Consider the following 14,184-nt stretch of genomic DNA (forward strand, 5'->3'; position numbering starts at 1 on the left):
AATGTGTCACGTAATGGCACTGCTGGAAGGAAAGTAATTCAGAGCTTTTTATTTAATCACATGCAGTCACAAAAAAGAAAGAAAAAGTAATTGCATTTTTAGCAAATGAACAGAGATCAAACCACTTACACAATCTGGTTTTCATTTATTTGGTTTGATTTGTACCAAAAATGAAAATTCTGGCCTTATTCACTCACTCAACGGTAAAATTTGTTTGTCGGCACAGCAAATTAGCTAGATCAGTCTTGGTGTTAGCTGAACAGCTGAACAGGGACATAAAACTGGAGGGAAAAGGGCGACTGTCGCTCATGTGATAAGAGCTCACGAAGCAATTGGAATGAATAGCCATGGATGCAAAAAATAAAAAATCTGATTAGAGAATGCCCTTTTGTCAAGTGTATGTACAAGGGGCAACTTCTTTAATGCTGAAGTGCCAAAAAAACTCCGGCTCCTCATTCCACTTGAGGCTGGCTGCAAAATGCGTCAATGTCCAACTATAACTCACCCATTCAAATTATATTAACGCTTACAGTTATGTATAGTTAAGAGCATGGCTGGGGACAGCACACTTTTTGCCAATTTTTGGATTAGCCAGGAGCCAGTAGAGACAGGACTGCCAAGATGGCGACAGCAAGCGACACTCTGAGCTTCACAATGGCTCTTCAGAAAACCTGTGGTGACTATGTTTTTATTTATGCAGTCTAAGGTCATATAGCGCAAGCAAAAGCATCTTCTAAGCTGTTTTCAAAAGTGGCATGCACCTGTTCATTATAGTTGATGTAAATGATGGCTCAACTTGTATGTGCAGAGATGTACATCACCCAAACTGAAAGAGCTCAAACAACATTCTCAATCAAGACTAATTTGACCCTTTTTGCTCTCCATACTGCACATAGTGCATACTGTACCTATCAAAATATTTTCCCTGGAAGACAGCACACTGAAGTAGACTTAAATATGTTATAAGTGTGTTCATGCAGAAAGTGAAGCAAATTCATGACTCGGATCATTTGCACAAATTTGGATGATGACCCATTTGTGTCTTTCTGTCTTTACTCGCCTCAAGCTGCCAACAGTAACAACTCTGCAGACTGTACGGTGTCTATACAAGTTTGTTAGATACAGCTAACTGTTTATTGCCTGCATGTTACCTTCTCCTCCAAATCCTAACACTGAGTACTGTTAAGATTTCGTCCCTGTTTGAAAGTCAGTTTAGTGTTAATGTGTGTGTTTTGCATTATAACAGTCACATTTGGAGAAGAGCTGTCACTGTTTTGCACCATGTGTAAACACATATTCACACATAGTGTGTAAAGTACAGAATTAATCTTGGAGTCTAATCAGAAACTCCGTATATGGCATGAGGATATTTGGACTAGGCTGCTGACAGATGTTGTTTTTGGGTCTTTTCTGGAGTTCTGAGGAATTAGTCCACGTTCTGACTTGCTAATGTTTTGACATAATTCTAGATAAACAATGGCAACCATTTAGATTTTTGGCTGAGTATTTTATTTTATTTTTAAGGCCAACTTTTTTGGGGGGTGTAAATTTGGCTTTTGTTTAACACCAGTTAAACAGTGGTGCGAGTTTTGCTACTGTACCAATAGTGGCTGCTATACCTCTATTAACACTTAAAAGTGCTGACCATCTGCTGTGACTCAGAGCACTGCGAGTCCTCTCAAGCTGATGAAACTTTGCCAGTGTGGGAGAGTGTCGTTGAACAGTCTCCTCTAATACACTCATTTCATTTTTCTGGCTTGATCTGCCTCTCCCAATCACTCCCTGCCTCCTTTCTTACTTTTAGACCCTCACACCACAAACACTCTCTCCTTACATTCACTGTCTTGTAATCTTAAACTCAGTCGTTCTCTCTGTCCCTCTCTTTCTATCAGTTTCCGTCACTCCCTTCATGCCGATGTCTCTCTTTCTTGCATCAGCCTGGCTCAGAGTTACACTTGAGAGAAGCAAACCAGGGAATGACAGTCTATTTTCTTTCTTCTTTTACCTGGCTCCTGTTTTGACATTACTTATGATTAAAGTTATTGTAAGGAGGCTCTATCCGCACTCACCTCTCCTGATTTTATTATGGAGTAATATCTGAGGAGGTGGGGAAGCTGCTGAAAGTGAAATTGCATTTAATAACGCCTCATTTCAGCTGGCTGCTGCAGCTCAGCTTGGCCATAATGTCAACTTTCTAAGGTAGTAAAGTGACAGGAGGGGTACAGTTCAGGCTTGGTGTAAATGTGGCTATTTCTGAAATCTGGCTCAGTGTCATATGTGGCTGACCCTGCACAGACCCTGCAGGGGTTTGCTTGTGCCCCTGTATAATAAATGTCCACTATCATTATTTAGAATGTCCCCTGCTGTTATTATTACGTCTCATGACCTTTCGAGGTGCCTCCAAGCAAGTGTCACAACTAACAGCCTCTGCGCCTTCTGTCCTGGTCCAGGTGAATGAACAGAGAGCCATAACATTAATAGAAACACAAAGAGAGAGGAAGAGAGCGAGAGAGACGAAAGAACAAGAGCTATAGACAGAGCATCAGCTGTTGTTCTGAACATTGCGTTCCTCCTCTTTTATCGTTCATCCACGTGGTTTTCTTTAGTTATTAACATCAAACTGTTCGTGCTGTAGGTTACAGTGGTGTCCAAAATCGTATATATGTATGTTGAGTCATAGGCAGCTGACAAAGAATCATGCAGCATTAATAGAAAGTGAAGAGAAAAAAAGTATTTAATCTTATCTCGGAGCTAGTGATCCTCAAGGTGATACAGCCACAATTCTATAACCATCAGCTGAACATCCACTGTAGCCAAGTGCCCGGTCCCCTCCATCGGGAATAAATGGATTTCAAAGTGACTCACTGATCACGCTGCTCAGAGGCTGACTAACATACATTTCAGCAACCACAAAGACAGCAAGAGCCAAAGGATTAAATCTAAGTTTCCGGCTTTGTTGTAAATTACTAGTGTTCAGGTAGAAATCAGGAACATTTCTAAATAGCGAAACACTTTAACAGGTACATGTAATCATGATGACATAATGTGCACAGCAATAGACATTTTAGACATTCGTGTTCAAGAAAAAATGTCATATTTGGGAAATACCATTTGCTTTCTAAGAAAATTCATCTCTACAGTTAATATGAAGCTATACTGTGAGCAGCCGGCTAGCATAAAGAACTCCAATTTTCAATCCAATAATCCAATAATAGAGTAGTACAATGCAACAGAATTTTTCTGTTAAATACTTTTTTTTTTTACACAAATCTCTAACCTAAATTAATATTTATCAGCTTTCATTTATTCGTAGAGTCCAGGAAATTATATTTGGTGCAGCATAGAAAAAAGGGCTTATTCACATTGTACAGTGCCAGAAACAGGTTGTGATACTGAAAATGTATCATAAAAGGTGAGAAATTTGGGAGGGAAATTTGGGAGGGTTGGCAAGTATGCAGCCAGTTATCTTTGGCTTAGTGCAAAGACAGGGAAAGAGCAAGCCTGACTCAGTCAACAAATCCACAAAATCTGCTGAGGAGCACCTTATCAACACATACAGTATATCCAATTTATACAAAATGTAAAAATGTTTCCTGGCTGGGAGAAATTATGGATAAATAAATCTCAGTAAGAAAGTGAACAGGCATATTTCTCAAAATGTCAACCTTTCCCTGAAAGCGTTGATACAAAATGGTTCTCTAGAGCAATTTAATATCCCTCTCACTGCTCAAGCATTTATCATAAGCACTACGGCAAACCAGAACTGACACTCAGAAGTGTGGCTAAGCAAGTAATCTCACATAAAAATAATAATTGCTTACACAGAGTACATTTGAGATTGCAGACATATCGTCACAATACCCCAGAATCAGCTAATTCTTCTTTTACATGTTTACAAAGCATCACGAAACATCCTCTAATCTATGATAAATTATGTTAATATGACAAATTATTATTATTATATTAATATCACCCCTCTCAGCCACCACCCCACACACATACACAGAGGCTCTCCCCTCCTTGGTGTTTCTTTAAGTATTTTCAGTTTTCAGTTCACACTTTCTGTTTTGAGAGGGAGGAAGCGAGTGATTACCGGAGCAATGCAAATAATGATAAAAGCAGCTGTCAGGGGAATCCAAATGTAAAAATAGAGCTGATTAAATGAATAGTCATTCCAAGAATAACCTGTAATCACAGGTTGCTAAAATATAAACACACACACACACACACACACACACACACACACAGACCTATCACTGAGACTAGCTGACAGAAGCATAACGAATTATTTCTTCAGCTGTGAGTAGGCTACAACATACCATTAGCCTTTCTACTTCACCCACTCAGGAACAAATGCAGTGCAATAATCTGTCTTTGACATCGAGCTACCACACACACAAAAGAAAGCATGGGCAGACAGAGAGAAATAAAGACAAAAAAGCAATTTATAATCCTGTCACTTTTATGTAGTTTATAGATGGCACAGGGGTGGGGTTGAAGTTTATCATCTCATTCTTGCTTTACATCCACACTATTCCAGTTACATTCCCATTTCCTCTCACATTATGCACAGAACAGATGAAAAAACGTGATGACAAATGCCAACACTGTGCACACAATGACAAGACAGAGGCTGAGGTGCATCGAGTGCATACAGTCCATAAAGAACAAATTTGGAGAGACAACAAAATCCTTTTAATGGGACGACTGGCTGTCTTTTTTCTCTCACTCGCTTGTAGAAGACAAGATACTTCTGTCTTTCCAGCAGCATGGGCATATAAATCAGGGATTAAGAGTGCTGTGTGACTATGCGGCAGAGATTCATCAGAAGGATTAACAAAATTTTGGGCGAGATTGAATCACGGGTCAACTTCGCTTTTAAGAAAGAAGGAGAATATAAACATCATCGTTCATGCGTTCAGTAGATTGTTTGCTCTGGTGCTCTCAGTGCTTACAGTTGAGCATACATTATAATGAGTGATAATGAGAAAAATGAGAAAATGAGATTTGAAATTTAGCAGCCCTGAAGTTTGGCGATGACACCATATTTCAGGTCTATTTTATTCTGACATTTCAACATGCATGCACTCTGAATTGAAGTGCAGTGTTAAACATTTCATCCTGACATTTGAGGAGCCTGAACCCAGTGAGATAGGCAAGACTGATACAAATTTATTTCAATGTTCAGTGTTCAATGTTTAAACTCAGGGGAAGGGTAAAAAAAGAGCAGCATTAGAGCGACATCATCATTCATTTGGAGTCATGTTTGTGTCCACCTGGTAAATGCAAGTCTAGCTCACTTTATTTAAGCTTATCTAGCTCTTCAGCTGCTAAATGCTTTACTATGTTTACCAGCCCGTCATGAACAGTGTCTGTCTGACATTGGGTGCTGAGCAGGTAGTTTACAGTAGGTTTTCTGAGCGTTTTTGCTGAAAACAGCTGCCTGCTGTGACCGAACACAACACTGAGAGCATAGAGAAACAAAACAGTGACCGAACAGCTAAACAATGAGCTGAAGCTCACTATAACACTGCAGATTGGTTCACATTGTCAAATTGTATTCACATTGTCGTTGGATACTCGTTATTTCAAACATATTGACTATACGATGCGGTAAGCTGACAAAAGAATAATGAAAGAATTCAGAAAATATGACAATCACCAGCTTTGAAGGTGAGAGAATGCACATGAACACAGATGGTTCTTTGCCTGATATTGATTAAAAAATAATTCTTCACATTCTTTTGAAAACAAGCATGCAACAAGCAGTTTAGTGGTTCTATGATGACATGATGTTTGTTTTAGAGAGAAATAACATCATCATGCCAAACAGCGCTAAACAGAAAGTAATAATTACATGTCATGTTCTGCAGGTATTTAGTCATAAACTATTGGTATTGGACAAACTAAGGTTTTGCTCTTATGATGGCTAGATAAAACATTAAAGGGTGACCAAAGTCATCACAATTCATCCAGAGAGAGACTTGCAATGAATGTGTACCAATCTAAACCAAATTCCATGAAAGTCTCTCCAATACCGAGATATTTCAGCAAAAACAACTGTGTTTCTTTTGGCACAAAAGGAAAGGGAGATCACCAAAGTCAGTAGAAACTAGGAGCCTTGAATGTCTGCACAAAGTTTTGTATGCCAATAAATCAAGTAGATGGTAAATGGACTGGACTTCTAGTCTTCCATGCAAGGTGCCAACTGCTCATCAGTTTTTTGGGAGCTAACCATTCATATGCAATTTGGGGTTTAGTATCTTGCCCAAGGACACTTCAACATGCAGGCTGGAGGAGCTGGGGATCAAACCACCAATCATCGAGTTAGTGGCTGACCCCCTCTAACTCCTGAGCCACAGCCACACTAGACTGGGACTGTAACAACTTAACAAAATGGATGGCATAACACAGCATTACAGACATTTCAGCGATGAATTCAGATGTGCGGTGCATTTTCTAGTGTTTTACAGATATTTTTCGGATGTCAGGACACCCAGTTTGAAAGTGGGACAAAGACAAAGCTGGACGTTTGGTCACCACGGGCCCTGGAATGTCTGTAGGAAATTTCATGACAAGCCATCCATAAGTTTTTATGTCATTTCACTGTAAACCACAAATGTTAAACTCATGGTGGTGCTAGAGGACAATTCAATGGTTCACCAAAGTCAGTAGGATTCATTTTCAAGGGACCACAAATGTTCAAAATTTCATGTCAATCAATCCAATGGTTGTCAAGATATTTCAGTCTGGACTGACAGACCAACATTGCCATCCCTGGAGCCATGCCGCTAAGATGGCTAAAAAATAAGCTTTCTTGCTTTGGAAAATACAAACCACATCAACATATCAATCAACATATCAATCTGGCTAACAGGTTGTTGTTTTCTGTCATCTCTGTGGAGGCTGTGAATGTTTCTTAGCAGCAGAGCAAAGGCTGCAGTTGTCAATAGTAAATCCCGTGGGTAGAGAGACAGGGTGGACAGGCAGATAGACAAGTGTCCAGGGAGGTTGGTCACTCCATGACCAGACAGAAGTCAGGGGTTATTACAGATCTGATGATAAGAAGTTAGTGACAGGCGAGGAGGGAGATAGGCAGCGCGGCAGCTGATAGCTTCAGCGTCCCTCTGTGGAAAATAATACCCGGAGATGCTGGTCTGACTGTGATGCAGCACTCAGTCAGTAATGATGACTGATGGTTCAAACAGGCTACTGACTCATCAGTCTTCTTCAGTGTCTCATGCAGTTAGCAGGGCTCATCTCACCCAGTGTGCTCTGCCCCTGATCAGCACTGATTAGAGGTAGACTAACATGGACGCCATGCTCCTGTGAATCAGTGATTGCCCTACATTTGTTTAAAACATTTTTCCCTCTAATTAAAGTCAACTGTGACCCTGCATCCCCCATGCATACACAGACTTTACATGATATGCTTTATTAATAAAACATGAACTTCACCATGCCCACTGAGCTCTCTCTCTCTCTCTCTCTCTCTCTCTCTCTATCTCACACACACACTTTCTCGCTCTCTCTTTCTCTAAGAAGTTGGAGCCAGAGGCATCGCTAGTGGTGAAGCGCCGCTCTATGAGCTGGAGCTGCTGCAGCACACACACCCAGACCAACACACACAGATGAACTGTTATAGAGAACAACTCACGTCATCTTTCTCTCTACACAGCTGACCTTTATTTTAGTCAGCAGATAGATGAAATGAAACTGTGAGAGCCTGGTGATGAAGAACAAGAAGCACTCTGTTTCTCACATACACAATCTAAATGCCTTTGTATCATTTACATTAAAGGTCCAGTGTGTCAGATTTAAGGTGCTCTATATACAGAATGTGGCATTAATGGAATATGCATAACCATTCATTGGTGTATAATCCCCTGGACATAAGAATCCTCATGTTTTCGTTACCTTAGAATGAACATTTTATCTACAGACTACCCCAGAATGGACATGCTAAAGACCGGCTCACAGCCATTGTAGTTTCTTTTTCACACTAGGAAGGAGGAGGAAGATCAGGTGAGGGGGTTGCAATCAGCAGCGTGTTAAATCACTATATATTAGGAGGCCATTTAATCTCTATAATTTACACTTTAACAATTGTTAAAGTGTTTAAACTTTACAATGAAAACTAAACTACAATTAACCTGATGTGTATAAATAGGAAGAGAAAGACCAAATTATTCCAACTTTATGGGCAACATTGTATTCATCTGAGCCCTGATATTTCTGAAATAATAATAATAATAATTAAACAATACTTATATTGACATAACAATATGGATATTTGCTGCAGCAGAGCTAAAAACTGATTTATTTATTTTCTTCTGTCTGTTTTTGTACTCTGTTCTGTGCTTAACTCCCACTTCATTTGATCCCTGCTGAATTACTTTTGCCACCACGATGACTCAATTTCCCCAGAGGGATCAATAAAATTTTGTTCATGGAGAACTGCATATAAAACATATTTCTCTCATTCTGCTGGTTCACGTTTCTGTAACCTTTTCCTTTTCTCATGCTGTTGAGCTCATGTAAACTAATCATTCAGGATTACAGGGCTGTTAATTGAACACTGGCCCACCCACTGTTCTGTGTGTATTTTCCTTTAAAATAATTAAACAGCAGGTCAAAATCAATCAGTGACAGGTTGAATGTCTCACAAGACAAACACGCAGACAAACAAACTTCAACTGAAGAACAAAAAAAAAAAGTATAGAAATGTGGAGTATATCAAGAACGATTTTAATCAGGTTCTCACTGTTTGGCAGCTCTGATAAACAACTATAAAAGCCATACAGTTTGGCAGGTCATTATAAAACAAGCTTGTAATACTAGGTAGCTGTTGCATTTCCTGATTGCTCGCTTGCAGCATTTTTAATTAGTGGTGGAGCTTGACGGGAGCACGCACGATGAGGCACTTATCGGAAGCCAGGGTTTGATTGATGAAGCGGCGAACATGGTGAAGATGAGGAAATAAGGACAGCATTGGATGTTTTCATGTTGATGTCAACAAAAGGAAGTGTAATCAACCCTAAATTGTCATCTCTGGTTATCAAGTCTCATTTCAGGCAACACATCTGATAGTCTGCCAAGATAAATCATGTCAGTGTCTCATTTTGAGAGACTCGTTTTGTGTTCTCATATGCAAATCCTTGTCACAGCGAAGGGAACCAATGTGGGTTTTCTTACCATGCAGCCTGTGGACATGTGACTCATGTAATGCAATTCAGAGTCACTTCAGTCTGGTGCTGCAGGAAGCATAATATATAATCTACACCACAACCAAGTGATTTGTTAAGCAAAAAAGACAAATGACCAGTGTCACCGCCTGTGTCTCAGACAGAGAAATACGATCACCTTATTATTATGCCTTCTCAATGAATTTATGTTTGCACAATTTTTCATGACAAGAAGAGAAACTGCGAGGACAAATTGCAGATGCAGACAAAGGAAGCAGTGGAAAATTTGCAAGTGAATATTTTGCCATGAAAATTACCCTAACAGAAGACAAATAGAGACTGTGAAGATTAACAGAGAGGCAAAGGAAAGCTTTGATGTATGATGTGACATGATTTAATGATCAAGAAAAGATGATAAACAGCCTACTGCTGATGGTAGGTCACAGGGGGGCGTTCACAATAAGACGATGCGAGGAAAAACAAGATCTCCCCTGCCATGCCGCTGACAAAATAGTCAATTAAGCAGGTCCAGCTTAGGGAATAGCTTGTCCTCTGAATTCACAACTTCAAAGCAGCCTCAGAACAAACACTATCAATCTACGCCCTTTTGGATGACTTTGAACATCCTGGACAATGCTGTGTCTGTTCCAGTTTCTTAGGAACTGGGACCTCCTGCCTCCAATTTTGTAACCCAAATGAATTTGTGTCATCAAATTTTGTCTGCATTAACAAAAGATGCACTGTGTCCAATCAGCAACCTCCATGGCTGGGAAATAAAGCCAATGCAAAGTGCTAAAAACTGTAATAATAAATGGCCACATGACACAGGCTGCAGAAGTGAGTCAATCTAAACAAGCGCTAATATTAAAATGTTGGCGGTTTTGGCCCCTACAGCCAATTTCCCTGTTCAAGCATTTATGAAGGAATATAAAATTAAAGTAAACGCTAAGTGAGGTAAAAAGCAATCACATGATGGAAAAACTTAATGCATGATTATGCTCAAGCAAAGGTCTGTGTTGAGGACTGTGGGAAATGTTGGATTAATTTGAAAAACTATAAGTTTACGTTAATCTCTTGGCAGATTGGAGCAAATGCCCCTACAGAATAATGCAACAGGTTGTATCTTGTGTTCAACGGTTTATTTCCCTGTTAAAAAATAAAACTGGATCTCAGGTTTATCATCTGTGTGTAAGAAAAGCTTCAGGTTAAAAGCTAAAATTTCATCCCCAAAGTCACATTCTACTATTTTAGCAGCACGGCTCCAGGGATGGCAATGTCAGTCGGTCAGTTGGTCGGTCCACCACTTTAGTCCAGACTGAAATATAAAAACTGTTAAATTTTCTGTACTTACATAGTGCCTTTCTAGTCTTCCAACCAATCAAGGCCTTTTTACACTACATATCTCATTCATCCATTCACACACACACACAGCCACCCACAGCTATCTATTGATTGCCATCACATTTTTATACTATCATTTTCCCTCAGGGTTATTTGTAATAACTTTGGTGATATCAGAGCTGTTTGCATGGCTGTAGAGTCTTTTTTTTAAATATTATTTTTAATTCATCCTTGAGGCAATAGCGTCAAAGGTATTCAAAACACAAGCACGTAAGGTTAATTATTCAGAAATTGATTTGAAATCCACCATTTACATCTAGATCAGTCTGGCCTTGCTAGCCTCTGTAAAATTAAAGTAGCAAAGAATTTTTGTTCCAGCATTTTTAAATAATCCACTCAAGTAAGAAATGGTCATATGTCAGATCTGACCTCATTTTAGAGAATTTGTGCCCAAAGTTGGTGGTGCTTGGTTTATTTTTGGCACAACAGTTGTAAAAGCCTTCTTCCATGGTGCAATTTGTCCAAGGGCTGCAGTGTCATGCACTGATGCAGGCATAAGAGCCGAGTATGTTTACACCTGTGCAGAAGGCCCCTTATTTTATGCTTATGTTGCTAACCCTGTCAGTTTATCAGGCATGTAGTTGTGTTAAAGCTATGAAAAGCTCACTGCAAATAGGGCCATGGGAAAAGGGAGAAAAAGGGAGGGGAGTAGAGGTTTTGGGTCATCTATTCTGGAGGAAGCCGGCTAAATCAGGGCATGACGACTGTATGGTTAACCTACTTCGATTTATCTCCTTGTTTCGGGATTTTCTGAAGCACAGTTTGCTCTTTCTGTGACTGCCTGCATGTTTTTGAATGAGAGAGGCAAAGATAAATAAGGGTTACTACTCAATTTAGAAATTTGTGGAATGAAGGCTCCATTTAATTCTTAAAAAGGTGAAAAACACACAAACGAAAATTATCCCAGAAATGACATTAGAGGTGTAGTATTTATTGTAATGCTACAATAATAAATCATGTTACTGGATCTGCTTTCCTGTGATTGGAGTAATTAAATATGTCCTCTTGTTTTTCTGATTTGGAGTGATGCATTTACAATTTTTGATGGCATCTAGCAAAATAGTCTCTACATCTAGTTAAAATAGCCTCCTATGGAGGCTATTTTAACTCTTTTGCATGAAATCTGCCAAATAAACATAATAACTGGTTTTTTTTGTTGAACCACTGCAAAGCACAAACCATCTACACTGTTTCCTGGCATATCTATAAAAGTATGACAAACAGAACTCCCATTTTAGTATTTATTGTGTTTGTGGTAAAAACAAAAAAAAGTGTTGTTATTCACTGTAGTTGAGACGTTTAATCATTTTGTTGCCTGTCAAGGCACTCAGTGCGGTACTTGTTCCTGCTGGTCCTGACACTTTTATTGAGAAGCTGTCGTCATTGGGATAAAAATGATTCACAACAGGATTAAGGTGATTCAGATGTTTCATTGGTGCTTTTTTTGCCCTTGAGTGGGCAAAACATCCAGGGAATGTATACCACCCGCAACTAAAGCCACAAAGGTAAGATTTATGTAAAGAGACTCGTATTTATTCTGCGTGAGTCACAAAGGGTTTTTATTTTAGAAACAAACTATCAAATCCTGTAGATAAACTGTCGTCAGCAGCAGCCAAAGCTCGCTGCAGATTTGACATCACAGATGTTCACTGTTGATTTGTGGGGAAGATTGAGATTTGGATTAATAACCCTCCAGCCCTGTCAAACTTTACTGAAGGTCATTAGGACCGTTTATAACACAGGAGCTAAACATCTCACATTTGATCCTGAATGTGAGTCCACATACATGAGACTATTGGAATGAGGGTAGAGTGAAAATTATTAAATGATGATGATGATGAACTCCTCTTTTTAGAAATATGTATAAAATAAGGTGAATTGGCAGACACAGAATTAACTGTGTTTTTGACCTGTCATTATCTTCTGATTGAAGACTTGTTTTAATGGGGCTATAAAAACGTATATCTTATATATATATCTTTTACCTATTAAATGTTTCCTTGGCGCTAACCAGGCATCCATGAATGTGGAATGAATGTCCCAGCTTCTCTTGTTGGGATGGTAACGTTGTGAGTTTGCCTTTGTCCTGCTCTGTGATGCACACGCTGCAAAAATCAAGCTCATCCCGTCACACCAAAGGTCATGCTCTCCATGTGGATAATTGGCATGACCTTTCCAGAGAGCCACAGGGTGATGGTGAGGTTGTGGTTAACTGTATGTGATTCAGTTTGATATTGTTGCTGGTATAAGTCCAGCAACTGGGTCCTATGACACCGGGCTGCGTCAGCACTCTTATGGGACTTTGTGGCACCACTGGAAAACAGTCAACAAGGAACCTCTAATCATTCAAGTACTTTCCACACCTGCTGAACACCTGCGAGCACAGTCTCATTTGTTCTAGAAACTGCACTGGCACGGACAAGGAACATAATAAACAGTTAAGAAAATCTTGTTTACTGTATTGCTTCACCATAGAAACAAGACCATTCTTTAAAATTCCTGCTTGGCAGAGACGTGCTTATTTTGAAAGCCTTGCTACACATCTAAAGCAACATCACAATCTTAAGAGGCACTTACTGTCTGATTGTTGCTTTCATCTGCGCTTTGTAGATAAAATACAATATATGATAACTGCAGGTAATTATGGTTGTGTAAAAGACACTGCTTCAGTTGTGTGCAACATGCCCAGTTTGATGGAGCTTGCAGGTCAGCTGTTGTAGGACAGGTTAATGTATGGGACGTAAAGAGGCAGAGCAGCAGCCAGCGATGAAAGGAATGAAGCCTGAGGCTGCAAAGCCAAGAGAATGACCTTTAGAGCAGACCACAGCAGTAAAGATACTGTCCGGACTCAAACTGACAATGTGTTACGGAGCTTAGCGGAAGATATGAAATTGACTACGGTACTTGCTTTGCTCCACTGGACTGGAAAAAATAAGAAATCTTATACACAAAAAGGAGCCATTTAACAGAATATGAAACAAAAACAAATGTTTTGTATTCCAAACGTTTTCATTTTAAAATGTATATTGTATACAGGGTCACGTAAGAATCTTCTGATAATACCAAAGCGTCCGTAATACATTTTTTCAACCTGTATCTAAATGTCAGCAAATGTAACACATCTAGCCTTACTCTTACAACCTTGTTCAATGTTTGCTCCTGGCTACACACTACAAAAGCTAAAACTATAAAAGCTAATTAATTATTAAGGTCATTTTTAAAGTAAAAAATCATTTGAAGAGGTCACCTTGGACGTTTTTCACTATTTTCTGTAATCAGGTCACATACTGTTTCCTACACAATTACACAAAATCTCTCAGAATATAATTAATATCTATCTGGAAAGGCCCCCAAGCTTGTATACAATATTCAAAGCAAAGCCCTAACTGTTTCAGGTCATCTTCTGCTACGTCCATGAATTCCATTTGACCCCTTCACCTCTTAGCGGGCATCCAATAAACAAATAGAGAACGAAGAGAGGTGGGTGTAGTTTAACCATTACCTCATTAGTCCCATACTATTGTAGTTACATTTATATTTTGTTCCTCACACTATCAGGCCAGTCTTTACCTGTAGATATAAGTAGATATTTAAAGTT

This window comes from Larimichthys crocea, chromosome XII (assembly GCF_000972845.2).
Source record: "Larimichthys crocea isolate SSNF chromosome XII, L_crocea_2.0, whole genome shotgun sequence".
NCBI lineage: Eukaryota > Metazoa > Chordata > Actinopteri > Sciaenidae > Larimichthys > Larimichthys crocea.